The 7,518-nt window shown below is 35.2% G+C and overlaps 1 long non-coding RNA gene across 1 annotated transcript; it reads left to right on the top strand.

Annotated features, from left to right (window-relative positions):
- The first annotated feature begins 3,539 nt into the window (after positions 1 to 3,539).
- Positions 3,540 to 4,132, top strand: LOC132058533 (uncharacterized). The gene is made up of 3 exons (XR_009415329.1): positions 3,540 to 3,725; positions 3,815 to 3,913; positions 4,040 to 4,132. It is a non-coding gene; the product is annotated as an uncharacterized LOC132058533 (long non-coding RNA).
- The last annotated feature ends 3,386 nt before the right edge of the window (positions 4,133 to 7,518 follow it).

Below are 7,518 nucleotides of genomic sequence, written 5' to 3'. Positions count from 1 at the left end.
TATTCAACTTAGGGAATTTATTCACCAACTAAGGTTTGAAAAAGTTTTAATTTAACTGTAGTTTTTGGGTCTAAACTCTAAAAGAAGATTTAACATCACAATAGTCAACTTTTAGTTGGTGACCAACATCAATGGTCATTTTTCTCTTTTGAAAATTGTGATTACTATATTCACCTCTCAATAATGAGGTCGTTTGTCAAAATATCTTTTAGCTTTTATAGTAAAACACCGTTATATTGAGCATATAATATAACACAACTTAGGATGTGTTTGATATGGAGGAAAAAAGTATTTTTACAATTTTTTCATGGTTGATGGGTTAAAATATTTTGAAGAACATTTTTGCTCTATAAGAAGCTCTTTAAAAAACTAGAAAATGACTAGTAGAAAAAACAAATTGTATAAGTGGCATTTCATGTTGATTGTTTTGTTCCACCCCGCCTCTTCCCTCTACACCCCCGCCCCTGCAACCCCACCTCCCCAACCCCACTCCATATAGTGTTTGTGAGGATTATATATTTTTTAAGAATACATTTTTCGTGATTTTTTTCCAATGAGAATTAAAAACACATCCTCACTTCAAAACAGTGATACATGTTTGAGAAAAGTGAGACTATAAACAATTATCATATGCTCAAATTTATGCATCTTATATAATTTAACTTTGACCCGTTGGTGGAATTTAATAACATACATGACACATTTCCATCATCCAAGAATTTCTTTTTTTCTTTTGGGGAGAAGCAACCAAGTGGATTGACTCCCAGAAACAGTCAAACAACCAAACAAGTACTATACTCATTAAGGGACACTACCTATGCGTAGAAACAATAAAAAGGGCTAAAATGGTGCTCTGGCAATTAAGAGAGTCTGGAATCAAAATGACCCCAAAAAAATTGAACCAAAATATCCCAACAACAAAAAAAGGTTACAAAAATATCTTTAGCGCAGTAAAGTTCTGTGCTAAAGCACTTAACCGTAACGGTCCCGTTAAGTGATATAGCGCAGTAAATCAATTTTTCTCTCACCTATAGGGCAGTATCTATAGGAGTCCACCATAAATCCCGTCGGGTTCCACCATTGGTCCCTCCAGTGGCAAAAAATAAAAATAGAAAACGCCATTGGAGGCGATACGAAGGTGGTCCCCACATCCAAAAACGTCGTTTTCTATTAAATTTCGTCGGGAAAGTTTAGATTCTCGGTATATTCAAGTCGAAAAGATTCTAAGTTCGAATTTTAAAAAAGCGGCGTACAACTCGATTAAAATAACTCTACAAAAAATCTTCGATTAAAGTTTTCTACTATGAACTTTTGTTATTATTTTGTTATATACATTATATTCTAGGCATGTTTAACATTTAATCCTTGTTATTTTCCAAAAAAAAAAAACAATTTTTTTTTTTGTTCTTGATCGGACTGGGCAGTGGCTTTTGCCACTGTTCCCTTTTTTTTTTTTTTTGTTTAATTCATTATTTGTTAAAATGTTTATGAATTGTTAATTTGTTAAATGTTTATGAATTGTTAATTTGTTATATGAGTTGTTAATTTGTTAATTGTTTATGAATTGTTAATTGTTTATGAATTGTTAATTGTTTATTATTTTGTTAATTGATTATTTGTTAAATATTGATTATGAATTAATTAGTTGTTAAATATTGTTTATGAATTGAAAGAAGTTGATTGGTAATGAATTATTATTTAGTTAACACTTTGTTTGGATGATTGTTATGTATTGTTTCATAATGTATCGTATTGTGTTGTACTGTATAGGACCAAGTCAGTCGTTACATAAAATAGGACCTTTCGTCGTTACATAACGATGGATTTAACGAAACGATACAATAAAATTAAAGTAACAATCAAAGCAAACATTGTATTTAAACTAACAACACAATATAATACAATAGGTAACAACCATCCAAACAAGTTGTAAATGATTATGAATTGTTAATCTATATTATTTTGAAAGCATGAATATATATGTTAAATAAAAAAAGATCATCTAAAAAAGAATAGTTAAAGTTCTTCTTTTCATAAATACATAAGTTAACGATAAAAATGTAAAGTTTGTAGGAAAATATGTGGTCAACGAATATACTCTTTTAGTCTAATTTTATCGTAGTTGTGTTGGCTATTTGGTCAACTAAAAATATATCACATATTCAAAATAGAGTTCTAAACAAATATTATTGCTGAATTTCGATTCCCAAACTAATTAACTTAAAAGTCTTTGCCATCACATAATTCAAAACTAATTAACTTAAAAGTCTTTGCCATCACATATGTGTCCTTACTAGATAACATATTAAATTTACTGCATATTCCATGTTAATTATTCATAAGATATAATACTACATAATTCACATATTCCCTACAAATAATTAATTAGTTAATATAATTTATCTTTCATTTCAAGAATAATGACTAATTTAGTTTGTACATACCGGACTCTTTCATGGATCTGAATGTTCCCCCTGGGCCCGATGATCACCCGGGGCCCACTGATAGATCAGTATTGTCTTTGCAAGACAATCATAGGTCAGATTATTATGGGCCTGTACTATAGGGATATCTACTAGGCTCCGTCCCTGTAGGCTGCAGAGAGAGTGGACTCTTTTACGCGAGCACCCCCCACAGCCTCGCGTCTTGGGGATATTGTTTCGGGGCGGCATCTACCGTTGCGTGTCCGTTAGTCGGGTACAACATAATTGGGCGCTCATCACGGCCATGGTTGAGCGGTGGAAGCCGGAGACACATACCTTCCATCTTCGCACCGGCGAGGCCACGATTACACTTCTGTGATGTGGAGGTCCTCTTTGGATTTGCGGGAGAGCCACTATACACTCGCACGAGCCTCTCCCCGGTCATACGTGGGTGACCGAGTTAACTAGGCTCACCCACTTCGTGCCTGATGTCGCGGCCCAGATATCAGGACAGAGTCGGGTTCAGCTTAGTGCACTCTGCACTTATTTGGAGGGTTTGGATCCGGTTGTGGACGGCACCCCCGCAGACGATGTCGATCGTCGTGCCCGTTTATACCGCTATTATATTCGGGGGCATCTTGTTCCCGAACTCATCGGTGCCTTCGTCGGTTTACGTTATTTGATTTTCTTGGAGCATCCGGACCGCCGGGAGACCACAACCGGGGGCGGTGTCGTTTTTGGCGTATCTTTACAGATGCTTGTGCCGAGCATCTATTGGTGCTGTCAGAGATGTATGTGAATTTTTTGCTCTTCTCCAGGTAATATTTTAAGTGTGCGTTCCTTTAATGTAAACAAACCTCTTGAAACGACGACTTAAAAATCGTATTTTCTAATATCGCTTATAGTTATGGGCGTGGGAGAGGATGCTGCCTTTTCAGCCCGTGCTGTCGGAGGACGCCGTGCGCGTAGAGGACGCGATGCTGCTGCTAGAGGACCTGTTCGTGGAGGACACCATCTGATAGATGAGGCAGATGAGGCCGATCCCATTCCAGAGGATGTTCTAGGTCTAGTCCATCCGCAGCCGTTCCGGCGGTGGCAAACACTCGGGGACTCACCTACGTTTACGCCGGCGTTCCTACTTGCTGAGATACCTGAGTCTTCATCACAGCCGAGCCAGAATGCATACATGGAGGAGCGTGATAACGTCGATTGGGCGGCGTTACGCGCTTCATTAGCTGATGAGCGGCCTGTGAGGAATTTAGAGGGAGCCAGGATTCTTGACTTCGATGAGTTTTGATCTCGGTTAGTATTACAAATACTTATTTGTTCATTTAAATTACTTATTTTAAATATATATGTTATTCATTATTTAGTAATATTTTATATTTTAGGATTCGGCGCCAGCGGGTCCACCAGAGCCACCCACTTAGGCGTTTTCTCATGGGCCTGCCGAGCCAGCGGTGTCTTCCGATGTGACTGTCGAGCCACAGGTAAGCTTTTTATTAAAATTAGTTTTATTCAATATAAGGTCAATATTTAATATACAAATTTGATTATTTAAAGTACTTATTTTAAATATGTATGTTACTTATTATTTCGTTTTTTTCATATTTTAGGATTCGGCGCCAGTGGGTCCGCAGGAGCGACCTATTCAGGAGCATTCTCATTGGCCTGCCGAAGCAGAGGTGTCTTCTCATGTGACTGTCGAGCCACAGGTAAGCTTTTTATTAAAATTAGTTTTATTCAATATAAGGTAAATATTTATTTAACTTTTATAACATTTACTTGGACTTCGAACAGCATCTCGTCCAGGAGACTACCTCATATTCACCACCAGACCCATCTCAGGAGCTTATAGACCCATCTCAGGAGCTTATAGACCCATCTCAGGAGCCTGCTCAGGCGCTCGTTGACACACAGGTTTGATTATTCAACAAACGTTAATGTATTCAATATAAATAAGAAATGGTATTAATTATTATATACTTTTCAGGTTCATCCTTCGGCGCCTGCGGTGGCGACTCCCGACGAGGAAGAGGTCGAGTTTCCAGACCCAGGTCAGCATGAGGTTCTGCCCGTGCTAGCGGGACCAGATCCCAAGAAGAAGCACATTCTAGTCAAGGGCGCACAGGCCAGGGGAGGAGGAGATGATCATGAATTGAAGCGCCTGGTTATTAAGAGGAAAAAGGGCGATGAAGACGATGGCGAGGGCGGTGGGGATGGTATGAGCCTTAGGCCTAGGGATAGTCTCCGACATACTACATGTGGGACCCATCCTCGATAGTGTATATACATTAGTGTTGTGCGCTTTTATCGTAAATATTATATATTTTTTGCATATTTATAAATATTATCTTAGTTTTTATTATTGTTTATAGTTTCACATCCTAAATTGATAAAAAAAAAACGTGACACATTCGAAATAAAGTTAAGCATTAATTTAAAAATAACACGAAACCCTAATGACTACAAGTCTTCAAACAAAAAAGGACTTCGAGCACTTCTCAACCACTAAAACGACAATCCAAACTTTTGCTTATTCTTGATGTATTAAGCCTACCTTATTAATTGTACAAATATAAGTAGGGTTCTATATAAAATATTGAAGTTCCGGAGTCTCAAAACATGATTAATATACGGCTAAATTACGTAAAAAAGAGTGAAAATGTAATAAGAGGCCCTTTCTAGAAAATGATGGACTCCTATAGCGCTATATTTTACTGCGCTATAGGTGAGAGAAAAATTGGTTTAGCACAGTAAAATACTGCGCTATATCACTTAACGGCACCGTTACGGTTAAGTGCTTTAGCGCAGTATTTTACTGCGCTAAAGGTATTTTTGTAACCCTTTTTTTTGTTGGGGTATTTTGGTTCAAAATGTTTTTTTTGGGGTCATTTTGGTTCCGAACTCCAATTAAGAAGAGGAAACAAAATAAAGAAGAATTCCATAAATGTGAAAAAGAATTTAAGTTATATGAATTGATAAAAACAGACTCAAGACTTAAATTAGATGGGTTTCAATAAATACATTATATTCTTAAAATTATGAATTCATATATAATGTTTGTGATATTTGAGGAAATTTTAGTGAGGTTTCAATAGATATTTATATTTTCTATAAAGTATACTTGAACTCTGAATACATCCGCTTTCGAATACTTTTACAGTGTAAGAGAATCATAAAATTATTGATGCAATTCAATCACTTCTAGTAATTTATTCTTCTGTTTTCACATATATTAGACTTATTATGAATACTTACTTAATGTATATATTATCAGGATATTAGTGCACATAACTCGCAAGGGTGGCTCAGTTGGTTGAGCATGGGGCTTTCATAGTGGAGGTCTCAGGTTCGAAATCCCCTGCCTACGACGGTAGGGGATTTGCCTTCTGGGTTGAGCTTTCCTAGTGCGGGTTACCTCTCCTGTGTGATTTGCGAACTATTGCACAGGAGTTGGGTTTACCCTGTGTGCACCCGAAGGGTAGCGTCTGTGGATTCCTATGTCATCAAAAAAGAATATCAGTGCACATAATTTAAGGATCCGTTTGGTCATAAAAAATATTTACTTTTTTTTTTCGGAATAATTTTCACTTCATTTGAAATAAGTATTTGGTCACGAAAATTTCAAATCCAGCTTGAAGTTATATTTCAAATATGAAAACCAGCCTATTTTTCAACTCACTTTTCACTTTTGAAATTGTATTTAAGTACATTTGAACATAAAATTCATTCCCAATATTCTTTGCAAAAAGTATAACCAAACACAATCCGCCTTCAATTCCAACTCCATAGATTTCGAATAAAATGAAAATAAAATAAAATTGAAATCTGTGGCCAAACGCCTACTAAATTCGGAACAAAATGGCAGAACTAAAGTATGGTTTATAACTAGGTGAATATATCTTACAAGACACGTCTAAATTATACTACTAGTAATAACTTATAGCATATTGTTTCTTAGAATCACCATAAGGTCAAAAATCAAACAGTGCCACAAAGTCAAAAACCAAACAGTTCTACAAAGTCAAAAAACAGTATTCCTACTAAGCATTAATTACATTTGTACATCTGCAATTCTGGTATGTGAAAATGATAGATTATTAATGTTGGAAACAATTACAACTAATTTTTAAAATTATTTTTTACCACCGCCAAATTCAGAATCTGTTTATCTGGTCAAAAAACCAATCTCAAGTTTACACACAGTATTCCTTGTCGGGTACTAAAGTTCACTCTCTCTCTATAGGCTGCTCTCATCATCTGTCAATTCTATGTTTTTTTTTTCCTTGTGGGATAATTTTCTTGTATTCTACTTTACGGCAAAGTGTCAAAATTAGAGGCCCCTACTACACTATGGCATCAAGTTCATTTAAATTCAATTTTTTCCATATAAGTAAAAATTTATCAAAATTTTACTCCCTCCATCACAATTTATGTGATGTAATTTGATTAAGTATGGAGGTTAAGAAGAAAAAAAAAAGACTTTTGAAATTTATAGTCTAAAATAAGTCATAGATATTTGTGTGACTGTAAATCATTTGATTAAGGTTAAAAGGAGAAGTTTTAAGTTAAATTATTTTTAAATATAGAAATATATCATTCTTTTTGGGACAAACTAAAAGAGAAAGTGTATCATATAAATTGGAACAGAGAGAGTAATAATGGTGAGTCTGAATTCATATTTTTAGATATACAATGACTCTAATGCCAAAAATCTTATTGAATTCATAAAATTCGAGATTCGCCTCTAGTTAAAACTATTCTTGGACCATCCAAAATGAATATCTTTACTCTCCGTTAGAAAATGATAACTCAAATTTCTTTTTGCTATTTATTTAATTAGCTTAAAATTATTCTTTTGGACTAACGGACCAAATTATATGCTACAGGTCCTTAATAAGTTAAAGTGAGCTAGATTTGCTCTTACTATAGGCATATGATTCAGTTTTGGCCCCATATTATGTGTCTAACTAAACTTTAAATTATTCCATTTCACATAATTCAAGGAGAATTTAGATCTTTTGTTATGACAAAAAGTAAGTAAAGATGTAACTGTTACAAAAGTACATACAGTAAAAAAAAAGGAAAGAGT

This window comes from Lycium ferocissimum, chromosome 5 (genome assembly GCF_029784015.1).
Source record: "Lycium ferocissimum isolate CSIRO_LF1 chromosome 5, AGI_CSIRO_Lferr_CH_V1, whole genome shotgun sequence".
Taxonomy (NCBI): Eukaryota; Viridiplantae; Streptophyta; class Magnoliopsida; order Solanales; family Solanaceae; genus Lycium; species Lycium ferocissimum.
Note: the sequence above shows the minus strand (reverse complement) of the source record. Positions and strands in the feature narration are given on the sequence as shown.